The 26,000-nt window shown below is 43.0% G+C and overlaps 1 long non-coding RNA gene across 6 annotated transcripts in view; it reads left to right on the top strand.

Annotated features, from left to right (window-relative positions):
- The window catches only part of LOC106978010 (uncharacterized), a 65,797-nt gene that overhangs the window by 24,399 nt on the left and 15,398 nt on the right, over window positions 1-26,000 (top strand). For 5 of the 6 annotated variants that reach the window (XR_008290339.1, XR_008290340.1, XR_008290337.1 and 2 more), the window contains one exon: window positions 4,115-7,728. The exons of the other annotated variant lie outside the window; for it this stretch is intronic. This is a non-coding gene — a long non-coding RNA (uncharacterized LOC106978010). Of the gene's footprint in view, window positions 1-4,114; window positions 7,729-26,000 lie in introns of those variants that run through there. 6 annotated transcript variants of the gene reach the window in all.

Genomic DNA, 26,000 nt, shown 5'->3' with positions numbered 1-26,000 from the left:
GACACTTAACCGAATGAGCCACCCAGGCATGCTGGGAAAGCATTTTTTGTTGTGGTAAAAAATATGTAACAGGGGCACCTGGCTGGATCAGTCAGTGGAGCATGTGACTTTTTTTTTTTTTAATGTTTATTTATTTTTGAGGGAGAGTGTGTGAGCAGGGGAGGGACAGAGAGAGAAGGGGACAGAAGATCCAAAGTGGGCTCCACACTGCCAGCAGCAAGCCCGATGTGGGGCTCAAACTCACGAACCTTGAGATCATGACCTGAGCCAAAGTCAGATACTCAACCGACTGAGCCACCAGGTGCTCCTATGTGACTCTCGATTTCAGGGTTGTAAGTTCAAGCCCCATGTTGCTCATAAAGCTTATGTATATACATATGTGTATATACACATATATATGTATATGTATGTATACGTATACATATATATATGACGTAAAACCATTTTAACATAGACAGTTCAGTGGCATTAAGTACACTCACATTGTTTTGCAACCGTCACCATTGTCCATCTCCAGAACTTTCTTTGTCTTCCCAAACTGAGACTCTACTCATTAAACAACTCTCCATCCTCCCTTCACTGCTACCCCAGGCAACCACCACTCTACTGTTTGTCTCTATGACTGACTACTCTAGGTATCTCATATGAGTGAAATCATACAGCGTTTGCCTTTTTTGTTACTCGCTTATTTCACTTAGTATAATGCCTTCAAGGTTTATCCATGTCTTGCATTTATCAGTTTCCTTCCTTTTTAAAAGCTTTTAAAAGTATTTTTATTTTAATTATTTATTAAAATTTTGTTTAATGTTTATTTATTTTTGAGACAATGCAAGAGACAGAGTGCAAGCAGTGGAGGGGCAGACAGAGGGAGACACAGAATCTGAAGTGGGTTCCAGGCTGTGAGCTGTCAGCTCAGAGCTGGATGCGGGGCTTGAACTCACGAACCGTGAGATCATGACCTGAGCCGAAGTCGGACGCTTAACCGACTGAGCCACCCAGGCACCCCTAAAAATATTTTTATATTTAGGGGCTCCTGGGTGGCTCAGTCGGTTAAGTGACAGACTCTTGATTTTGGCGCAGGTCATGATCTCATGGTTTGTGAGTTTGAGCCCTGCATTGGGCTCTGCACTGTCAGTGTGGAGCCTGCTTGGGATTCTCTCTCTCTCTCTCTCTCTCTCTCTCTCTCTCTTTTTCTTTCTCTGCCTCTCCCCTGCTGACACCCTCTCTGTCTCTCTTTTGAAATAAATAAACTTAAAAAAAATTTTTTTTAATAAAAATATTTAAAAAAAAATTTTTAAGGTTAATTTATTTTTCAGAGACAGAGAGAGACAGAGCGTGAGGAGAGGAGGGGCAGAGAGTGGGAGACACAGAATCAGAAGCAGGCTCCAGGCTCTGAGCTGTCAGCACAGAGCCTGACATGGGGCTTGAACTCACCGTGAGATCATGACCTGAGCTGAAGTTGTACACTCAACTGACTGAGCCACCCAGCCACCTCAATAAAAATGTTTTTATATTAAAAAATTTGTTTTAAATATTCCATTGTATGCATATATATATATGTATGTGTGTGTATATATATATATATACACATACACACACAATGTTTATCCATTCATCTGTTGAAGGATAACTTGGGTGGCTTCCACCTTTAGGTTATTGTGAATAAGACTGCTATGAATATAGGCATACAAATATCTCTTTGAGACCCTGCTTTGACTTTTTTGGGGGGTTATATATGAAGAAGCGGAATTACTGGATCATCTGGTAATTCTATGATTAATTTCTTGAGGAGCCACCGTCCTATTTTCTACAGCAACTGCACCAGCGCACGAGGGTTTCGATTTCTCCACATCCTCATCAACGCTGATATTCTGTTTAAAAAATGCTTTTAAAAAAAATAATGGCCATCCTGAAAAAAAATAATAGCCATACTAATGGGTGTGAAGTGGCCTCCCGTTGTGTTTAGAGGAAAGGATTTAATGAATTTATTTTTAAAGATTAAAAAATTTTTTAAAGCTTATTTATTTATTTTGAGAGAGAGAGAGAGAGAGAGAGAGAAAACACAAGCTGAGGAGGGGCAGAGAGAGAGGAGAGAGAATCCCAATCATGTTCCATGCTGTCAGCTCAGAGTCCAACATGGGGCTTGAATTCATGAACCATGAGATCATGACCTGAGTGGAAATCAAGAGTGGCATGCTTAACTGACTGAGCCACTTAGGTACCCAAAAATGTTTATTTCTAAGTAATCTCTATACCCAGTGTGGGGCTTGAACACCCAATCCCGAGATAAATCACATGCTCCACTGACTGAGCCAGCCAGGTGCTAATAGATAGATAGATAGATAGATAGATAGATAGATAGATAGATTTTTTAAAAAAGTAATCTCTACACCCAACCTGGGGCTCACACTCACAACCCCAAGACCAAGAATTGCACGCTCTTCTGACTGAGTCGTCCAGGAGCCCCTAAAGGAAAGAATTTTTTTTTGAGAGAGTGTGGCAGGGTGGGGGAGGGGAAGTGGTAGAGGGAGAGAGAGAACCTTAAGCAGGGTCCACACTGGGCATGGAGCCTGACGCGGGGCTCGATCTCCTGACCCTGGGATCATGACCTGAGCAGAAATCAAAAGTCAGATGCTTAACCAGCTGAGCCACCCTGGTGCCCCTAGAGGAAAGCATTTTAAACCAGAGAGAGTGGTCACCTGTCAAGAGCTGCTCTGAGATCTAGTAAAGCAAGACTGAGAGTATCTGTTGGAATTGGCTCGTGGAGGTGGTGGTGACGCCAGCAGAATGGCGGAGGGTCACCAGATCGGAGCAAGCAGGAGAGCGAGTAGGTTCTGAAGGTGACTCGAGAAGCTTGACTGTCCTCAGGAGCAGAGGAATATTATTTATTGTTTGTTATGCCCGGTCATCATATGAGGTGTGGGGTTGGAGCAGAGGCTAACAACAGACGTGGTTCCTTTCATGGGGCTGGCAGTCCAGCAGAGGAGGGGTAGACGGTCAACACATTTCTTCAACTCCGATTTGATAAGCGCTAAAACCAGAAGCGGAGGGTGCTGTGTATATTGTGGCAAGATGGCAAATGAGGAAGGGAGGAGGATGTCAGAGGAGGTGTCCTGAGGAAGTGACTCTCCAGTGAGTTAAAATTTGGTGTCCCCTGGGGGTCTGTCTTCAGGGAGAGAATGCCTTGGTCATGCTGACACGGGCATTTGGGCCTGCGTGGCAATCTCACTGGACCATTACTGTGGCCAAAGTTGAAGGGACTCAATGTAAGAAGTACCAAGAGTGTGCCAACGCTTCTTCCTCAGGCTTCTAAAGTCACGTGTCTTGTGAGTGAGGAGCAGGGCTGGGCCTGGGCGGGGGTGTGGGGGCATAGTGTGCTCTACCTGTACCCCAAAGCAACAATGCTTGTGCTTACAGAGCCTCTCATTCAAGTTTTCTGTCAACTTTCTGTCCTGTTCAGTTCTAGTTCAAGGGTCAGATGGGGGAGTCGACATACGACCTTGGGCAAATTAAGCATAACTTCCTTGTGCCTCAATTTTTTCATCTGTAATTTGAGGACAATACAAGTACCTATTTCAAAGTAAGTGAAAAAACTCACGTAAAGCATTAGCGCGGTGACTGGCACATAGGAGGAGCCTGGCAAACGTTAGCTTCTATTGTTACTTTTACTACTCTGATTATATGCTAAAGCTTGGGTACACTAAGTGTCTGAGCCTTAGCAAATCTACTGTTCAAAGTCTACTGTTTAATGAATTGGAATTCTAGTTTTATCCATTAGTTTTACAAGCTTAGGTAATGTGTATCTGCTTCTAAGAGCTAAGGCTGCCCTGGGGTGCTGATAAGATCTGGATTCTGAATGGCTGGGGCTGAGGACAGACGTGGCCTGGACTGTATTCACCAGAGTAGTGGGGCTTCTCGGGAGCCAGCTTGCTGCCCTCCCTGGATATGCTCAACCTCTCCATTATCTTTCCATTTGCAGCAACGCCAATCCTATTTTTCATATACCCCCTGGAAAAGAAAGTGTTTTTAAGCACCTGCATGCCAAAGGTTTCCAAGTGTCTCTAGAGTTTAGGGAGATGTTTTTTATGTTTTCGTTTTTTTGTTTTTTTTGCAGCAGTCCCTTGCTTCACCCAGTGGGCCTTCCGATCTCTTCCTTAGCAAGGCAATGTGGTGCTGAGCACCAGAAAATTCCCAGGGAGAGCCTCTGCCAAAATGCAAAACCAAGGAAAAAGGATAAAAGCAACAGTTTTGGACCAGGCTGGCAGAAATGGTAAACCCCATCTGCCATATTTGCTTTTTCTTAATCTAAAATAACAGAGATAACATACACAATGGAGTTTCTAACTTGCCACTTTTCCCTTATCTTTTTTCCCTTTGTGAGCCTAAGACATCGTGTTCTTTCATATAACCTCTCTCTCTCAAAAAAAAAAAAAAAAAAAAAAAAACCAACAACAACAAAAACAAAAAAAAACCCTTGGCCATTCCGTTCCCTGCCGCCCATGGAGAAGAACAGACTCTATCTGATATTTCAGCTGGAAGGCAGGGTGGCAGATTCTTTCCAATGGGGTGGCGACTTCCTCCCTACTCTCAGAACACACCCCTTCCCAAAAATACGCCCTCCTGGGCAAGCAGCACAAAGGGAATGTCAGCAAATGCCCACATCCCTTCCTTTTCCTTTTACACCCAGTGGCCTGGGAATGGCGGGCACGCTCGGGGAATGCACACCACCAATCGGTGTGCGGCCCCATGGGGCCTGTAAAGCGGCCTTGCTCTCATCTCTTGCCCTCTTGGACCGTCTTCCAAACCAACTGCCAGAAGGGATTGTCCTAAAACGCAAATCTGATCATTTCATTTCATCTACTTAAGAACTTGCTGTGGCCTTTTGGCCCACAATGAGGGTTCCCAAACTCCTGCCTGAGGTCTATGCCAGCTATATAAGAAGCATTGTATTCAGATGTAGTTTGTAGAGTTTAGGTTAGAACCTGGGGATCTGCCTATGTTAGCCTGAATTCTTTAGGTTGGTAAGTGACAGTAACTCATCTCAAACTAGCTTAGGTCAAAAAAGGAATCTATTATTTCCTCTGACAAGGAAGTTTAGGGGGTAAAATGATCTCAATTATATGTGAGATTTTAATTTATGGAGGTAACTAAATGATGATGTGGAGACGTCAATACCATTGAAAGACTAAAGTATTAATTAATTACCTAAGAGGAGAGGGTATGCTATGCCACACAGGACCATTTGGGGAAGCACGAGGTGGAAGGGAGCGGGGGTGGAGTGGGATCGTTGAGGGGGCGTAGACCACAGCCTTTGTTGGGATTCCTGCGGGACAGGCAAGGCAGTTTAGGACTAGCTAGTTTGAATAAATCAGGTGGCCTTTGGGGGTTAGCAACTGTACCTGGTAGTCTGTTACTGGGCCCTGGGTTGATTTAGGGCAGGGGACATAACGTCTTGGTGGTGTGAATTCCCTGAAGGAGGTGACTTCAGAGTATCAACTCTGGATCTCAGGGGAGATGTAAACAACTTCAGCTGTTACTTTGGGTGCCAAAGAGACCGATGTAGAATCTAAGAAAACACAATTAGAACAAGAGCTGGCTTCAGTGGGAATGGCTTTAGAGGTGTGCTAATAATGCAGCCACGAGCTACATGTGGCTGTTGAACACTTAGAACGTGGGTAACACAAACTGAAATGTGATGGAGGTGTGAAACACATGCCGGCTTTCAGACAGCATAACGAAGAGAAAACTTGTATAGCCCAGTGATTTGACAATTCTGTGCGTTGCTCAGTGCTCACCAGCATCGGTGTGGTTGCCATCTGTCACCCGCAACATTATTACAGTATTATCGACTATATTTCCTATGCTGTAAAAAACAAAACAAAACAAAAAAACCCTATGTCATTAATGATCTTTCAACTTTTTTTTTAATGTTATTTATTTTTGAAAGAGAGAGAGAGAGTGTATGTGAGTGCAAGTAGGGGAGGGGCAGAGAGAGAGAGGGGAACAGAGGATGTGAAGTGGGCTCCACAGTGTCAGCACAGAGCCCGACATGGGGCTCGAACCCAAGAACTGCGAGGTCATGACCTGAGCCAAAGTTGGATGCTCAACCAACTGAGCCGCCCAGGTGCCCCTATGATCTGTTATATTGATTACATGTTGAAAATAATATTTAATATTTTGGAAATATTGGATTAAATAAAATATAGCATGGAAATTAATTTCATCTGTTTCCTTTTACTTTTCTTAACATAGACACTAGAAACTTGAAACAGCACGTGCAGCTTGCACTTTGAGAGAGAGACAGAACGTGAGCTGGGGAGAAAGGCAGAGGGAGAGGAAGACACAGAATCTGAAGCAGGCTCCAAGCTCTGAGCTGTCAGCACAGAGCCTGATGGTGGGGCTCGAACTCATGAACCGCGAGATCATGACTTCAGCCCAAGTCGGTTGCTTAACCGACCGAGCCACCCAGGCGCCCCTGGTTCACATTATATTTCTATTGGACAGCAGTCGTCAGGATCAAATGTTCTCTTTCTCTCTATGGACTCTGCTCTTTTTACGTATATTTGTAATTCATTCTCTCCTACTTTAAACTGTCTTCCGTGTGTCTGCGAAGATGGCTGCTGGTATTTCCAAGCTTATAGAATTCCAGCTTCTCAATGCCATCCAAACGGGAAGTTCTTTCTTCCATTGTTCATATATCAATCTCGGGGAAAGACACTCAATGGCCCTGCTGATGTCACATTCCACCCCTTGGACAAAGCACTATTGACAGGAAAACAGGTTCCTGTGACTTGTCATGAATTGCGTACCCATCAAATAGGGGTGGAGCATCTGCGTGGCATGGGAGAGGTGCACTACCCCATATGATGAAAGGAACTCGTGGTTACTAATGTGGTTTCATTACACTTCCCAGGTGATTCTGATGCACAGTAAAGTTTGTTACGCGCCAGACCCTGGAGGTAAAACCCAACTGTATTAGTGTGTGTTCGTGGTGCTTATTAGGCCTTCTGTGGTCTGGTCTCCTGCTGACTTTAATCTCTTGTCAGTTCCCTTCTCTTTCCTAGCTATATGTCAACATTGTATTGTTTAAAATTTCTTGCAGCTCCCTAAACACTCCATGCTGAAAACATTTACTATAGAAATTGTCAAATACACATAAAAGTAGAGAGGATAGTATACTGATCCCTCCATATACTATCACCCAGCTTCAACAATTATCAGTGAATGACCGATCTTGTCCCACCCATGCCCCCATTACTTTTCCTAATGGATTAGTTGGAAGCAAATTTCCAACATCATATTGTTTCATCTGTGAATATCGCAATAAGTATATCTATGGATTAAGGATCCTTAAAACAAGGTAATCACAATACCATGTGGACTCTCAAAAACACAATACTTCCTTGTTATCAAATATCCAGCAGGTGTTCAAATTTCTGTGGATTGCTGGAGCTGGTTTCTCTGATATCCAAACAAGGTCGTTGGTATGTCTCTCAGATTTCTTTTAACCCATAGGCTTCCCACCCTCTTTTTCTAACCTCGCAAGTTGTTTATCGAAGAAACTGAGTATTTTGTCTTGTAGAGTTACCCACATATTAGATTTTAATGGTGGCGACCTTATGGTGTCGTTTCACATGTTTGTTCTCTGCATTTCCTATAAACTGGTACTTAGATTTCAAGCAGTGTTGCCCAATAAAAATATCATGTAAATCACAAAGGCAATTTTAACATTTTCTAGTAGCTACATTGATCAAACGAAAAGGAGAAGATGAAATTCACTTTACTACTATGTCTTATTTAACCCAATATACCCAAAATATGAACAATGTAGTGTATAGAAAAGATCACGAGATATCTTGTGTTCTTTTTCTCCTATGGAGTCTGAGCAATCCAGCACGGGTTGGACACTTCCTGCATGTCTCAATGCAGACTGGAAACACTGCAAGTATGAATAGCTACTTGTGGCTAGCAGTTACTGGGGTTTTTTTTGCCCAGCACAGCTCCAAGGGCTTCATCCAAAGTCAGTTCAGTTTTGTCAAGAATACTTCATAGGTGTACTTTCCCCGAAGGCACTTGGTGATATCACTTCACACTGCCGTGATGGGCAAGGAAACAAATAAGTGTTGACGAGGATGTGGGGAGACTTCAACCCTCATGTATTGCTGGCGGAATGTAGAATATGGCACAGCAGCCACGAAATACAGTCTGGCACTTCCTCCGTAGGTTACGCGTAGAATTTCCATGTGACCCTGTGATTCTCCTCTTGGGCAGATACTCTAAGGAGGTGAGAGCAGGCATTCAAACAAACGCTTGCACACAAATGTTTATGGTAGCGTTATTCACAGTAACCAAAATGTGGAAACAACCCAAATGTCCATCAGATAGTAAACGAATAACCAAAACGTGGCATATCCAGACAATGGAATATTATTCAGCCGTAAAGAGGAACAAAGGACTGACACATGTCGAGCAAGGCTGAATCTTGAAAACATGTGAAGCCGAATAAGCCAGACCTAAAGGCCACAGATTGTGTGGTTTCCCCTATTTAGGTGAAATATCTGGAATAGGCAAATCTGCAGGGGCAGAAAGCAGGTTGGCGATTGCTGTGGGCTAGAGGAAGGGGGAAATGGGGAGCGACTGCTTAATGGGAATGGGGTTTCCTTCTGGGGAGATGAAAATGCGCTAGGTCCAGGCAGCAGTGATGGTTGCACAGCACTGTGAATGCACGATACACCCTTGAATTGAACACTTTAAAATAGCTAAAAAAGTGAATTTTATTTTACATGACTTTACCACAATAAAAAAAGAACAGGTGATGTCTGGTTGTTTGTCTTTTAGCAGATAATGATCTTTGCCTAGATCTGTTATTTCACCAGGGGTTTAGGGGCACGAACGGTGATATTCTACATCTATAATTCCTTCGTCATATATTATCCGCGGGTACTTCTATCTGATGAAAATTTCCCTTGTCAATCACTTGGTACAACGTGTACCCCCTAGTGCTCATGCTTTTGCTGTGTCAGTCCGTGGGTCTGGAACACCTTTCTTTCCTTTCCCTCTGTTCCTGGCTAATTCCTAATTCAGCCCGATCCCTCATGATCCGGGTGAAATGTTACCACTGTGAAGCTTCACCATCTTGATTGTAGCACTTACTGCCTTTATTGTCATTTTTTTTTTTTTTTTGGTCTTTCTGTCTCCTTTACCACCCTTTAGCTCACAAAGGGTAGGTTCTGTCCCCTATACAAAGATTCAGCTCCAGTGGAATAGTGGGTGTTCAATAAACATTGGTGACTTGGAGGTGAGCTTGTTCATTGCAATGGGCAAAAAGATAAGTGTCAGTCCTCTACTTTACATGAGGGTGCTGGTTTTGTATATCTGTGTAACTAATGGCCACAAATCTGGAGACTTAAAACAGTACATTAATTTTTATTTATTTATTTTATTTATTTATTTTTTAAATTAATTTATTTATTTTTGAGAGACAGAGAGAGACTGAGCACAAGTAGGGGAGGGGCAGAGAGAGAAGGAGACACAGAATCCGAAGCAGGCTCCAGGCTCTGAGCTGTCAGCACAGAGCCCGACACGGGGCTCGAACTCACAAACTGGGAGATCATGACCTGAGACGAAGTCGGAGGCTTAACCAACTGAGCCACCCAGGTGCCCTGAATTTTTAAAAATGTTTACATTTTACTTAAAAAATTTTTTAAAAATATTTATTTATTTTTGAGACAGAGAGAGAGACAGAGTGTGAGCAGGGGAGGGGCGGAGAGAGAGGGAGACACAGAATCGGAAACAGGTTCCAGGCTCCGAGCCATCAGCCCAGAGCCCGACGCGGGGCTCGAACCCACAGACTGCGAGATCATGACCTGAGCCGAAGTTGGACGCTTAACCGACCGAGCCACCCAGGCACCCCTAAAATTTTCACATTAAAAAATTTTAAGTTTATTGGGACTCTGGGGTGGCTCGGTCGGTTAAGCATCCGACTTCGGTTCAGGTCATGGTCTCGCGGCTCGTGAGTTTGAGCCCTGCATTGGGCTCTGTGCCGACAGTTCAGAGCCTGGATTCTGTGTCTCCCTTTCTCTCTCTGCCCCTCCCGCACTCACGCTGTCTCTCTCTCTCTCTCTCTCTCTCTCTCTCTCAAAAATAAATAAACATCAAAAAAATTTTTTTTAATTTTAAGTTCATTTATTTTTGAGAGAGAGAGAGAGAGAGAGAGACAACAAGTGAGGAGGGGCAGAGAGAAGGAGAGACAGAACGACGCCATCAGCCAAGAGCCTGATGGGGGGCTTGACCTCACAAACTGTGAGATCATGACCCGAGCCGAGATTAAGAGTCTGACACTTAACCGACTATGCCACCCAGGTGCTCCAAAACAGTACATTTGTTATCTCCTGGTCTGGAGTTTGGCATGGCTTAGCTGGATCCTCTGCTCAGGATGTCATCAGGCAGTAGTCAAGGTGGCCGCTGTACTGCACTGTAATCTGCAGGCTCCAGGAGTGAGGAATTAGTTTCCAAGATCGTTCAGGTTGTTGGCGGAATTCATTTCCTTATGGTTCTGTGACTGAGCTCTCAGTGTTCTTGCTGGTTTAAGCCAGGGGCCACTCTTAGCTACCACAGGTGGCCCGTAGTTCTCACAATTCTTTGCCCCATGACCCTCTCTAACAGCCCTCTCATGACATGACAGCTTGCTTCTTCCAAGCCAGCAGTAGAAAGTGGATCTCTCTAGAGTGTGCTAGCAGCCCCGAGCCTTATCTATATAATTGCAACTCCAATCACATTGACCACATTCCTCTGGTTATGAGCAAGTCCAACGTCTCACCTGTAACCAGACAAGGTGTGACCATAGGGGCCACCCTAGGGCCTGTTGTCCACAATTAGCTATGACTTACTGAGAATCTACTGTGCACCAGACACTGTGCTAGGCATTTTCCATTAATTATTTCACTTAATCCTCAAACTATTTTATGAAATGAATCCTACGAGAGCTAATTTGTAGATTTGCAAATTGAAATTCAGAGAAATCGGTGTTTGAGTTGTTCAAGGTCTCACAATCAATGACAAATCTGACATGCAAACCCAAGTTTGATCCTAAAATCACCTTCTACCCTACATACCTCATCTTTTAACTAGTTGGTACCAGAAAAATCTTAAAAAATCGTCCCCTCATTCCTCTTTCTCAAGAGTAACAACAGACATAGGAGACACACATTCTCTGCTCCTTGGATTCATATTTTAGAGCATAGTCAGAATGAACTCTGTCTGCTAAGAGGGAATGTTCAGATGGGAGCTGGCCCTTCTAGGAAATGTTATGTTGCAGAATTAGGGCAGGCTGCCAAAGCACGCGAACAGACCTGACCTGGATTTTCTCAATGCCATTAGAAGAGAGTCATAATACCTCCTAGCTATATAGTGAGTTATCCGTTCCTCTCATTTTATTCACAATGTCCCCGTGAATCAGCAAGGGTGGGGATTTTATATATTTACTGTAGGGATTATTCTGTATCTGCAAGTTTGTATTTTGGCTTAAAAACCTTAGTATGTCATTGCATGAACAGTTTCCTATATTCTTATATTGTCTCTCTAAATGTGACTTAAAATTTTTTTTAACGTTTATTTATTTTTGAGAGAGAGAGAAAGAGAAAGAGAGGCAGAGCGTGAGCAGGGAAGGGGCAGAGAGAGAGGGAGACACAGAATCAGAAGCAGGCTCCAGGCTTTCAGCTGTCAGCACAGAGCCCCACGCGGGGCTCGAACTCCCAAACTGTGAGATCATGACCTGAGCCAGAGTCGGATGCTGCTCAACTGACTGAGCCACCCAGGTGCCCCTCTAAATGTGATTTTAAATGGACACTTAATATTCAATTCCATGGATCTATCCTAGCTTACTAAAATGTTTCCCTAATTTGGGCTATTTAGGTTTCTTCTTGTTTTTCACTATTACAAAAAATGTCGTGATAAACACCTTTGATGGTCGAAAATGTGTCCACACATCCATATGCATACATGCTTAGGATATGGTCCCAGAAACGGGATGGCAGAGGACAGTCCCAAGGCTCTTGGTACATACCCATCGAGACGTGTACCTCCCGCTATTCAGGCGAGGCTGCAGACTCTGAGGGAGACTCGCCCCAAGTCACGTGGCCCACACGCGCAGCTGAGATTTGGACGCGGGTCTCCTGCTTCCTACAGTGATGTTCTTCCTTACAACTAGCCCCTCACAGCGTGCGCCCCCCCTCCCCCCCCCAGCAGCACTGGTAAACCCTGAAGAATGTTAGAAATCTGTGCTCTCAGACCACCCCCCCCTCCCCCGAGACTTTGTGGATCAGAGTCTGCATTTTCTAGATCTTCAGATGCTTCTATGCACATTGAAGTTCGGGAGTGCTGCTCACAGTACACCCTCCCCCAGAATCCTGTGAAGTGCTTTGGAACCAGACAAAACGCCACTAGCCGTGGTGTGACCAGTTTCCCCTCAGCTTTGAGATACCTCTTTCACGTTTCCTGGTATAGGGGCTGTGTGTGATGTGCCCACCTCATGAAGGGATTTGTGAATTCACTGTAAAACAGCAGGATAGTTAGCTTGCCTCCGTATTATCTTTGGATGTGGCCAAACCCTCCTGCTCAGAATTGTACACATAGCTTTTGGGGATAGTTTTCAGGAAGTATTGTGGTGAAGGGGAAAGAGTATCACACCAAGAGTTCTGATCCAGGCAACAACAGATGTTGGCGAGGATGCGGAGGAAGAGGACCTTTTTTGCACTGCTGGTGGGAATGCAAACTGGTGCAGCCACTCTGGAAAACAGTATGGAGGCTCCTCAAAAAATTAAAAATAGAACTATCCTACAACCCAGCACTTGCACTACTAGGCATTTATCTAAGGGATACAGGTGTGCTCTTTCGAAGGGACACATGCACCCCCATGTCTATAGCAGCTCTATCAACAATAGCCAAAGTATGGAAAGAGCCCAGGTGTCCATCGATGGATGAATGGATAAAGAAGATGTGGGATATATATACTTGGCAATCAAAAGGATGAAATCTTGCCATTTGCAACTACGAGGATGGAACTGGAGGGTATTATGCTAAGTGAAATTAGTCAGAGAAAGACAAAAATCATATTACTTCACTCATATGAGGACTTTAAGAGACAAAACAGATGAACAGAAGGGAAGGGAAACAAAAATAATATAAAAACAGGGAGGGGGACAAAACAGAAGAGACTCTTAAATATGGAGAACAAACAGAAGGTTACTAGAGGGGTTTTGGGAGGGGGGATGGGCTAAATGGGTCAGGGGCACTAAGGAATCTACTCCTGAAATCATTGTTGCACTATATGCTAATTTAGATGTAAATTAAAAAATAAAATTAAGTATTATGTTGAAAAAAAATTAAAAAATTAAAAAAATAAAGGAATGCTAAAAAGAAAAAAAGAGTTCTGGTCCAGCTTCCACCATTAGCAAGCTGGATGACCTTGGAGAGCTGTTGGGTTATTCTTTATTGAATTAGCTACTCTGATGAGAACACACTTTGTTGATCACAAGGCGATGGGCATATCTGTGGGGAGCCTGTATTTAGACATCATCTTCCTTGTGAAAGAAATGAAGGTGTTTAGACCAGATGATGCTTAAGGCAAATATTCAGAGGACGGAAGACATCCTTCTGAAGAAGACTACTTTAGGTTGGACCCCCCTTGTGCTCTGCAGGGATATGACAGAGCGTTCTGAGTCCAATCAGGATGGGTACGAGCGAGCGCTGGAGTAATTGATCTTCAGAGTCTCATCTAAATCTAAAAACATATGATCTTATACCATTTCAACATGAAAAAGAGAATCAGAATTCTAGCATTAGCTGGTCATTTTATGCATCTACCTGCCCTCAGGAAAGAGAGCAGCTCGTCTCTCCTTTTAAGAATTTGGATTTCTTTCAAATCCCGTTTCTGGGATTAGAGTCTTTCTTTTTGTTGCGATTCAATTAATTTCATCTGCCTTAAGCACATTAAGCAATCAGAGACCAGGCTTGGGTCTTCCCAATCAGATGTAATTACTGGAGTCCCTGATCTCTGGTTCGTTTTCCTTTCTGCTCTCCGCACATTATCTTTCTTAGAGGAAGGAAGTTAAAGGCTTTATATAGTTCTCTCTGTTTTGCAACCGCATTTCTCAAACTTAGAACTGCACATCCTTATGCCTAAATAAGTGGCCATGATTCAGCCTCTTGGAAAACCAGATACTTAAAGGAGTTTGTCACATGCAGCAGATTCAAAGAAATGGTCAGCGATGGCCCTTTACCTTGAAAGTCACAGTAATGTCCTCAGAAAAAAGAAAACATATTTTCGAGACTAAAATCCAAACCTTTTCTTTTGTTTTAATGTATTACATAATCCATTTTCTTGTAATAAATAAGATTATTTAATCATTTTTTTTCGCTTACAGCGCCTTTGATATAGGTGGGGGTGTTAAATTGAGATTAAAAAATTTTTTTTGAGTTTTTTTTTAAAGTTCATTTATTTTGAGAGACAGAGAGAGTGGGAGAGGGGCAGAGGGAGAGAAGGAGAAAGAGAATCCTAAGCAGGCTCTGCAATGTCAGTGCAGAGAGAGCCCAATGTGAGGCTTGAGCTCATGAACCATGAGATCGTGGACGGAGCCGAAGCTGGATGTTTAACCGACTGAGCCACCCAGGTGCCCCAAATCGAGCTTTTTTGATATTGAAAGGTCAGTATTTGTAAAACCCCCAGGGTCTAAGAGGAAAAAGGAAAAAAAAAAAAGAGCATTTCTATTACTTTCAACAGCAGAATATTTGCACAAGGGTCTATTATTTAATGCCCCTTATTTAGGCACTGGTGGGAAATTACTCATTCATTTCACACATGTTCAGTAAAAGCTTACTAGATGTCAAGCACACTTCAAGGTCCCAGGTGAAGGATGTGGCTCCTGCCGTCAAGGAGCTTAGAAGGGAGTGGTGCACTGGGTGCTGGTATAGGGTAAGCACAGGAACTGTGAAGATATTCACAGGCAGACAATTCGTCCTAAGGGATTGAGGAAAGCTCCCTAGAAGAGATGTGCCTTGGGTTGAGGAGGAAATAGTCAGAGGCTCAAGGGAGTGACGTACATTTCAAGCAGAGGGAACAGCAAATGTGAGGGAAGAGCAAATCAAAGGTGCAGAGGCAGTTGAGAGCACAGGAAAGAATTAAGCATGCCTGGATCATGAAGAGCATGAGGAAGACGGGGGAGATACAGGAGTGGGTGGCAAACACACAATGTGGCACTGGCTGAAATAAATCAGGCCGGCTGAGCCAAAGCCTCCAACGTATAAAGATTTCAGAGAGTAGAGTTACTTTACAAGCATTTTAGAAATGATCCCTGTGAGGAGTGAAATTTAGCTTGGAGAAGGCACCATATCAAGAAATCCGTTGGCATTACCCCAAAGAAGAGACTATATTTTTCCTTTGGCTTGGGCATAGTCCCCCCTCCCCGCCCCCTTTGAGTGTGACTGCTTCATCTTTCTTTGGAAGAAAATAAAGTCTCAGCACAGGCAGCGTTTGATGCACTGCTCATTTGATCTGGTTGATTCAGGAAACAGATGCATCCTCTTGGTCTCAGCACAAATTGTTGGGGTTTCTTTTTTCTGGTTTCACCAAAGCCAGATCTATGTCTCTATCAGCACAGAGGAAAAAAGTAATTACTGAAGTATTAGTGTGATTATTATTTCCTGATATGAATTCCTGCATTCCTTACTTGTATCTGGTCCTCTCCCTCGGCTGCAGTTAGAAAATTTAAAAACAAATTCTTCTTGGACAAAGCCTATATTGATTATTTTTAAACCTCGTTTGCATTAGAGGACTCTTTTGAGAATTTAATGAAAAAGAAAAAACCCTCTCCTCGGAAGGATTCGCATTTTCTCACGCTTACAAAATGGAACACGGTTTCAAGAGCTTCACAAACCTCTTGAAGCCCCCCGAGGACCCTTGCGGAATCTGTAGACCCTGGTTAAGGACCTCCGGTCTGTACAGCAAAAAATAAAATGGAAGAGCTGCTCGCTGAGACTGGACGGTGACAGTTAGCTGTCTGCTAATTAAGGCAGTATATTTTGGGAGGTCAGAATAAACCCGAATTGTATTTCCCGTATAGTTGCTGGAGCCTCTGCTGTCACATTGACTCAGTGGGTGGACCTTAGCTTTCCCAACCCCCCCACCTCCAAGCCAACCCAACCCGAGTGAAGGTCCCAGAGAGAGGAGGAAGAGAAGCCAGAAACCACTTGAGGCTTTTCATTTTGTTTGTTTGTTTTTAAATTTTTAATGTTTATTTTTGAGAGACAGAGAGGGGAGAGAAAGAGAGTGCCCAAGTGGGGGAGGGGCACAGAGAGAAAGGGGACAGAAGATCCGCAGCAGGTTCTTTGCTGACAGCGGACAACCCGATGTGGGGCTTGAACTCACCAACTGGGAGATCACGACCTGAGCCGAAGTCGGACATTTAACCGACTAAGCCAGACAGGCATCCCTAGACTTTTCATTTTCTAAAGTCAAGTCCCTGGCCTTGGAGTTAGAAGAGCTGCTTTTTCATCTTAGCTCTCCCACTTTCTTATGCAATCTTGTCAAGCGATTATAATTTTTTCAGTATCCGCTTCCTCATCTGTAAAGTGGGCCTCACAACAAGATTTAGTGAGAGTGTTTGCCAGACATCTGGTTCCTAGACGGTGCTTGACAACTGGTAACTGAAATTCAGTTCTTCTAGAGCAGAGTAGAACCTTTCAGCGAACCCTAGTATTGAAAAACATGTTGTGGGGACTTCCGGTTTCTGGTTCCGCATGTAGGGAACTTAGACATTGCCATTCTGTCCTAACAAGGAAAATGCTGAACGCACTGAAAAATCCACAACTTTTCTTAGATCGGTCAAAGAAATGAGGTCACAGAGCAAACTGCTGTTCCCCAAATTGGAAAGACAGTTGCACACAGAGAATCACAACTTCCAGGGGCAGAACTTGCCATGGGAAGCAGGGCCAGGGTAGAAAAACCTGAACTGTAATGGGCAAATTGCTCAGTGTGGTCAACTCTGAGAGTTAAAAAACTCCAGGGGGACTCATTCATGGGGGGGGGGGGGGGCGGTGGCGGGGGAGGCTATTTTGGTGAGTTTTACCTTCAGGAGTTCTATCAGGTCCTCACAGTAAATACTGGAGAAAAGTACTCATACTTCTGGCAGGTGGAGGGAAAAAGGAGCCATTTTGAAATCTGTCAGAGCATTCTGTTGTTCTTAACAGGGCCTGCCCTCAGGAGAAACTTTTGCCAGAGCTTAACCTATTGGGGGTTTTAGCAGAGCCTTAACATGCCTGGGGCAAGAGCAATACATAACTCCGTCTCTTCCGGGAGGAAGGATGGGGAAAGGAACTGAGAAGCGCCGGTGAAGTTCACAGTCCAGGGGCACAGGCTCACCAAAGGACAGAGACCTCACTGGAGGGTTCTAGAATATGTCCCCTCCACCTACACCTTACCGCCTCGTCACTAAGGGCCTGCTCATTGTAATTCCTTTTACCCAGCGCATCATGTCCATCCTTCAACAACAACAAGCATACTAATGGGCAAAAAACACGGTTTGAAGAGAACTGAACCAGCATCAGAACCAGAGGCAGATATGGTAGGAATGTTGGAATTATCAGAGCAGGAATTTTTAAAAGCTATGATTAATATGCCAAGGGCTTTAATGGCAAAGGCGTCCCACATGCAAGAACAGACAGATAATGTAAACAGAAATAAAAATTCTACAAAGAATGAAATGAACTGCTAGCAATAAAGAAAACACTGGGACCAAAATGAAGAATGTCTCTCGTGGGCTCATGAGTAGACAGGACGCGGCTGAGGAAAGAATCTCCGAGCCTGAGGATATGACGATAGAAACTTCCAAAACTGAAAGGCAGAGAGAACAAAAGACCGAAAAAAGCAACAGAATAGAATATCCAAGAACCGTGGGACGATTACAAAAGGTTTGGCATACATGTAATGGGAATATTAGAAGGAGCAGGGAAAAAGGAACAGAAGCAATATTTAAAGCAACAACGATTGAGAAATTTCCCTAAGTTCATGTCAGACCCCAGCCCACAAGAAGCCAGAGAACACCAACCAGGATAAATGACCAAAAAAACTATGTGTGAAGTATCATATTGAAACATCAGAAAATTGCAGATAAAGAAAAAATCTTGAAAGAAGCCAGAAAGAAAACAAACAAACAAACAAACAAACAAAAAAACCAAAACCGTTATCTAAAGAGGAGCGAGGCACCTGGGCAGCTCAGTTGGTTAAGCATCCGACTCTTGATCTCTGTTCAGGTCATGATCTCACAGTTTGCAAGTTAGAGCCCTGCCTGGCCCTCTGCGCCGAGAGCACGGAGCCTGCTTGGGATTCCGTCTCTCCCTCTCTCTGCCTCCCCCCACCTCTCAAAATAAATAAATAAACTTTAAGAAAATAAAGAAGGGCAAAGATGAACATTACATCCAACTTCTCTGAAGCCATGTAAGCAAGAAGAGTGAAGTATTTAGAGTGCTCAGAGAAAACCCCCCCACCAATCTAGCATTCTGTACCCCCCCAAATTGCCCTTCAAAAGTGAAGGAGAAAGCACGACTTTCTCACACAAACAGAAGTTGAGAGGACTTGTTGCTAGTAGACCTGCCTTGCGAGAAATGTTAAGAGAAGTTCTTCAGAGAGAAGGAAAGCGATGTAGGTCCGAATCTCAATCTATACAAAGAAAGGGAAAGCATTGGAGAATAAGCAAAGGTCAAACAAACACTTTTATTTTTTCTTATTCTTAACTGATGTAATAGGGAATCGTTGGTTCAAAATAATAGCAACATATTTGATTATGTATGCTCATGTACGTATGTATGCTTGCACGTGCTTATGTGTAAGTGAAATGAATGACAGCAATGATATAAGAGATTGGAGGGAGGAATTAGGAATATTTGGTTATGATAAGGTACTTGCACTACTTCTGAAGGAGTATGGGGCTTTTGGAAAGTTAGTTGTAAATGTAACATTGCAAACTCTAGGAAAACTGCGACAAAAAGTTTTTAAAAAGTATAACGGATATGCTAAGAAAGGAGAGAAAATGGAATAGTAAAATGTTCTGTTAAAACCACAGAAGGCAGAAGAAGTATGAAAGTAAAAACAGGAATAAGAACACGAGTAATAAATAGACAAAGGTGATGGATATGGTAAGTGTTAATCCAAATATACCAGTAATCACCTTAAACATCAATGGTCCAAATACACCAATTAAAACATAGAGCTGGTCAGAGTGGATCAGAAGATAAGACCATTTTGTCTATAAGAAACCCATTTAAATTTTTTTAAGTTTATTTTTTTATTTTGAGAAAGAGAGAGGGAGAGCATGAGCACACTGGGGAGGGGCAGAGAGAGAGGAAGGGAGAGAGAACCCCAAGCAGGCTCTTCGCTGTTAGTGCAGAGCCTGACATGGAGCTCAATCTCACTAACCGGAACCAAAATCAAGAGTCAGATGCTTTTTTTTTTTTAACGTGTATTTATTTTTGAAGGAGAGAGAGACAGAGTGTGAGCGGGGGGGGGGGGGGGGGACAGAGAGAGAGGGAGACACAGAATCCAAAGCAGGCTCCAGGCTCTGGGCTGTCAGCACAGAGCCTGACGCGGGGCTCGAACCCACGAACCGCCAGATCATGACCTGAGCCCAAGTCGGTTGCTCAACTGACTGAGCCACCCAGGCGCCCTCCATTTTAAGTATAAAGATGCATATAGATTAAAAGCAAAGGGATGGAGAAAGATATATCATGCTAATATGAATCAAGAGAAAGTGGGAGTAGCTATATTAATTTCAGACAGATCAGATTTTAGACCCAGGGATTACATAATGTTAAAGGGGCCAATACTCTAAAAAGACACGTGATCCTTGATGTGTATGCACCTAACGACAGAGTAGCAAAATATGTGAGGCAAAAACGGACAGAACTGCAAGGAGAAATAGAATCCTGGGTTTATTATTATAGTTGGACACTTTAACAACCCTTTATCAGTAACGTACAGAACCAACAAACAGAAATTCAGTGAGGACAGGGGTGAACTCAACAAAACCATCAATCAACTGGATATAACTGACATCTATACACTGCTTCATCCAACAACAGATTACATGTTCTTTCTCAAGATCATGTGGAACATTCACCAAAATAGACTACATTCTGGGCCATAAAACACACCTTGGCAAAGCTACATTTAGGCTACACCACATTCTTAAATTACACATAGTCAAAGAAGAAATCTTAAGAGAAATTAAAAAATATTTTGAACTCAATGAAAATGAAATCACAACTTATCAAAATTTGTGGGATGCAGTGAAAGCAAGGTTTAGAGGGAAATTTATATGCATTGAATGCATATATTAGGAAAGAAGAGGGGCGCCTGGGTACCTCAGTCAGTTAAGCGTCTGACTTCGGTTCAGGTCACGATCTTGCAGTTCATGGGTTCGAGCCCCTCATTGGGCTCTATCCTGACAGCTCAGAGCCTGGAGCCTGCTTCAGAGTCTGTGTCTCCCTCTCCCTCTGCCCACCCCACTCCTCCCCCCAAAATAAATAAATATTTTTTAAAAAATTTAAAACAAGAAAAGAAGAAAGATGTTCCTATTTATTTATTTTTGAGACAGAGAGAGACAGAGCATGAGCAGGGGAGGGGCAGAGAGACAGGGAGACACAGAATCCAAAGCAGGCTCCAAGCTGTCAGCACAGAGCCCAACGTGGGGCTCAAACTCACAGACCGCAAGATCATGACCTGAGCCAAAGTCAGACGCCCAACTGACTGAGCCACCCAGGCACCCCAGAAAAGAAGAAAGATGTAAGATTGATAATCTAAGGAGGAACCTCACGAAAGAAGAGACACAGATGGCGAGTAAGCACATGAAAAGATGCTTAACAACATATGGCATTAGGGAACTGCAATTTAAAATAACAACGAGGTACTACCACACACATAATAGAATGGCCAAACGGTGAGGATGTGAAGCAGCAGGGACGCCCATTCATTGCCAGTGTGAATGCAAAATGGTACAGCCACTTTGAAAGACAGTTTGCATACTTTGAAAGACAGCAAACATACTTTTACTATATGACCCAGCAGTCATGCTCTGTAGTATTTGCCCAAATGAATTGAAGACGTGTGTCCGCATAAAACCTGCACGGCTTTTTCGTAACTGTCAGAACTTGGAAGCAACCAAGGTGTCCTTCAGTAGGTGAATGGGTAAATAAACGATGGTACATCTAGACAATGGGATATTGCTACTGCTAAAAAGAAATGAGCTCTCAAGCCGTGAAAAGACATGGAGGAAACTTAAATGGCATATTGAAAAAGGCTACATACTATATGATTCCAACTACATGGCATTCTGGAAAAGGCAAAAGCTACGGAGATAGTCAAAACATTAATGGTCGCTACGGACTCGTGGGGAGGGAGTTGAATAGGCAGAGCACAGAGGATTTTTTTATTAACTTTTTTTTAATGTTTATTATTTTTGAGAGAGAGACAGAGTGAGGCAGAGAGAGGGAAACACAGATTTTTAAAGTAGTGCAGCTATTCTGTACGATACTACAATGGGGACACCTGTCATTATGTATCTGTCCATAAAGTGTGGACTTTGGGTGATGATGTGTCAGTGTGGGTTCATGGATTGTAACACATGTACCATCTGGTGGGAGATGTTAATAGCAGGGGAGTGAGGTTTGTGTGAGGACAGGTGTATATGGGAACTCTGTACTTTCCATTCAATTGTGCCGTGAACCTAAAATTAAAAAAAAAAAAAGGCAACAAAATTGTGGTGCACCTCAACTCCCACAAATAATTTGAACTAAGGACAATATACAATAAATAAACCTACGGGAAAATATTATTTTTTCCTATGATGGCATCAGAGCTTTTTTTTAAAAAAATAAACTTTTAGGGGCACCTGGGTGGCTCAGTTAGTTAAGTATCCAATTCTTGATTTTGGCTTAGGTCACGATCTCATGATTTGTGAGCTTAAGCCCTGCATCAGGCTCTGGGATTCTCTCTCTCTCTGCCTCTCCCCCACTCATGCTCTCTCTGTCAAAAGAAATAAATAAACTTAAAAAAATTCCCCCCCTTTATTTTGTGTGTGTGTTTGCGTGTGTGTGTGTGTGTGTGTGTGTGTGTGTGTGTGTGTGTGTGCCTGCCTTACTGGTGTCCTAGGAACATGCTCCGTCTTCCAAGGGGGTAGCTAGCACTGAATTGCCCAAACACACAGGCTGTAACTAAGGCCAGAACCAAGGAAGTCAGGAAGGAAGAATCCTTTGGTGGGGTGCTATCATGGTCAGGTTCACAGACAATAGAACACGTTCCTCATCAGGATTCCTGCCCATAAGGCCACTTTCTTGGCTGGGCTGCCCCTTCTCTCTCCCTGCATCCCTGCAGCTGCCGCATCAGTGGATGGAAAGTTCTTACACGTGCCATGTAGCTAGCCCAGTGGATGGATGGGTCACCTCAGGCCTCAGGTGCTTTACTCTTTCTAAAGCAGAACTGAAATTTCACCTGGGCAGTTAGTTCTAGTGACCACAGAACTTTCGTTTCCCTTTTGTTGTAAGGAGAAAGTTCTGAACACTACTATTTCACCATGAGTAACTGGGTACTGGGTGGGGACTTGATTCACACGTGTGGTTCCTAACCAGCAAAGCACTAGAATCACCTGGGGGAGCTTGGTGTGAGGCAGAGGCTTAGGCTCCACCTGGACGGGTGAGCAGGGAGGGTCTGTAATTTCCTTTCTCTTTTTTCATTTTTAGTTTAGTTTTTCTTAAAGTGTTTATTATTTTGAAAGAGAGAGAGAGAGAGAGAGGGAATGAGTGGGGGAGGGGCAGAGAGAAAGAGAGAGAGAGAGAGAGAGAGAGAGGGAGGGAATCCCAAGCAGGCCCTGTGCTGTCAGCTCAGATCCCGTTGCGAGGCTTGATTCTATGAACTGTAAGATCATGACTTGAACCAAAATCAAGTATTGGACGCTCAACCGACTGAGCTACCCAGGTACCCCAATTTTAGTTTTTTTTTTTTAAATGTAATCTCTATGCCCAATGTGGGGCTTGAACTCAGGACTCTGAGATCAAGAGTCGAATGCTCTACCTATGGAGCCAGCCAGACACCCCTCATTTTTAGTTTTAAATCATTATTTTTTTTCACCCGGTTTTATTGAGATACAATTGACATATAGCGCTGTATAAGTTTAAGATATACAGCGTAATGATCTGATTCATGTATACTGTGAAATGATTCCCACAGTAAGTTTAGTTAACAGCCTTTGTCTCACATAGATACAAACACATATATATTCTCCCTTGTGATGAGAACTCTTAGAATTTGCTCTCCTAACTTTCTTATATAGCATATATCAGTGTTAACTATAGTCATCCTGTTGTACATTACATCCCTGATGCTTATTCATCTTATAACTACCTTCCTCCTGTTTCCCTGAGCCCCTCTGTAACCTCAAATCTAATTTCTTTTTCTATTAGTTTAGTTTTTTCTTTTCTTTTGGTTCCACACATAAGTAAGATGATACAGTATTTGTTTTTCTTTGTCTGACTTATTTCACTTAGCATAATGCCCAGGTTGTTGCAAGTTGTAAGATTTCCTCATTTTTTAATGGCTGAATAATAAAGTGTTCCTCAAGGAATTCAGATGGCCTTCCAGGCTTGGGAACCACTGGTGCAGAGCACATAGCTCCTTCCCCCTTCGGCCCGAGCATATTCGGTCTCCTCTAAATTGGCCCCATATTTTCATGCCTCATTATCCTTGCTCACTTCTCTCTCTCGCTGCTCCCTGCCATAATATTTTTACACTCACTTTATTATGTCACTTATATGATATCATACTTGTTTCCATATTTCTTTCCCTGACCAGATGAGCTCCTCAAGGGCAGAGATCATGTCTCATTCATCTTTGAGTTTCCTGCATTCAAGGTTGCCATGTATAGCTGAGCAGGTTGTTCACTGCTCAAAAGAGCGGGGTGTCTACACATACTAATAAAGGTTTATTTATCTACTTATTTTTTGGAAACGTTTTTATTTATTTAAGTAATCTCTACAAAACCTGAGATCAAGAGCCACAACCCTGAACTCTCACAATGCTGAGATCAAGAGCCACATGCTCTTCCAACTGAGCCAGCGAGGTAGTAAAAGTTTATCAAATGAACAAACAATCCAATCCCTTTAGACTCTGGGTCTTACCAGATCAAGTAAAGATGCAGTAACTTTCATCTCTATCACCTGAAAGTGGAAGCAAAATTTCAGAAATTAGTATTAATTCAATTCATTATATACGTGTGTGAGTAGCTATATACATTATATGTGCACGTAGGTATATGTGTAAACATACACATATATGGTAACTTCAGCTTTGTAGGCAGCACTGGACCAAGTTAAATAGGTGATTGGCAGACAATTCAGCTGGTTGCTGTTCTTCTAATGACATTTAAATGTGCGCAATACTGGGTTACAGCTGTGTGTGGGGGAGCTTGCATTTTGATTCCACTGATGTAGTAAACAATTCTGAGATTGTTCCATGTCTAAGATTTTTTTGTTTTAGATTTCATTTTTAAGTAATCTCTACACCCACTGTGGGGCTCAAACTCACAACTCTGAGATCAAGAGTCACGTGTTGCACCAACTAGCCAGCCAGGCATCCCCCATGTCTAAGATTTTAAAATAAGGTCTTCTCTGGATTAATCTTTCTCCCCTTTTGCATGGGGGGGCGGTGTGCAGAAGAGGGGATAATTATAGGAGTTCCTTCTCATTGGCCTACATGGATCCTGAGATGTACAAATAATGTGGGATAAGATAGTAGGATGTAAAACATACTCAACTATGTCCAAGCTCGGGAATGTTGTTTGGAAAGACCAGTGCCCACTTTCAGGCACTGGTTAATTTGATTAGATTGAGATTGATTTGATTAGATTAATTAGATTAATTGATTAGATTATTTTGATTGAGGCATCGGGACCTCTGGAAGTCAAAAGAAGTTCAGAATTCTTTTTTTTGGGGGGGGGAGTATCTCCCCCAAATGGAAATATGAAGAATGCCTGAATCAGTGTGATACAAATGTGGTATATTTAAAATGTTTGGATTTAACAAATGACTATTTTTATCCCCCCCAATGTAGTTTTATAATGTTATTTACAAGTCATAATGAAGTTCTAAAGCAATATTAAATGTTTTTAACTTTTTAATTTATTTTTGAGAGACAGAGAGAGACAGAGCATGAAGGGGGGAGGAGCAGAGAAAGAGGGAGACACAGAATCCAAAGCAGGTTCCAGGCTCCGAGCTGTCAGCACAGAGCCCGATGTGGGGCTGGAACCTATGAACTGTGAGATCACGACCTGAGCTGAAGTCAGATGCTCAACTGACTGAGCCACCCAGGTGCCCCAAAAGCAGTATTAATTCAAAGGAGGTTCTAAGTGACATGACCCAGTATCAAGTGCAGTCCTTCAGCATAATACAGTGGCCCTGGTTAAATTCTTCTGTAGATGATGCGAAAAATCTGAGTTTGAGGTCTTTGTCAATGTGAATTTAATCGACAAATTGAATTAAATGCCTCCCATCTCCTCCCCCAAACCATACTAGGTTTGCCTAGCATCAAAGACAGAACTTGGGTCCTATTTATTGAATTCATGAGAGCCGAGGGTGTCTAGTGTAGCGACTCTCACTGGACTGAAATTACTGTGAAGGCATCACAAAGGGCATGTTGGGCAGAGAAGCATGAACTGGGTGACTAGAAGCCCTGACCATTCAAATATGCAAATTTTCTTGGTCTTCCCCTGGAATTGAGAAGGAAGGCGAACTTGTTTTGAATTCAGGCACAGTTGGGTAAGCACAGGATTGGTCTTAGAGAGTTATTTTGACTTTTGAACCCAAGTGCATTCTTGGGTAGCCTCCTCTTGAGTTGCATGTTACATATGGTGAATGGAATGTGCTGTGGCTATAGAATAGAGTTAATGAGGGCAGTTTTCCGG

The sequence above is a fragment of the Acinonyx jubatus genome, chromosome D1, assembly GCF_027475565.1.
Source record: "Acinonyx jubatus isolate Ajub_Pintada_27869175 chromosome D1, VMU_Ajub_asm_v1.0, whole genome shotgun sequence".
Taxonomy (NCBI): domain Eukaryota; kingdom Metazoa; phylum Chordata; class Mammalia; order Carnivora; family Felidae; genus Acinonyx; species Acinonyx jubatus.
This window is presented reverse-complemented; position numbering and strand designations above follow the sequence as displayed.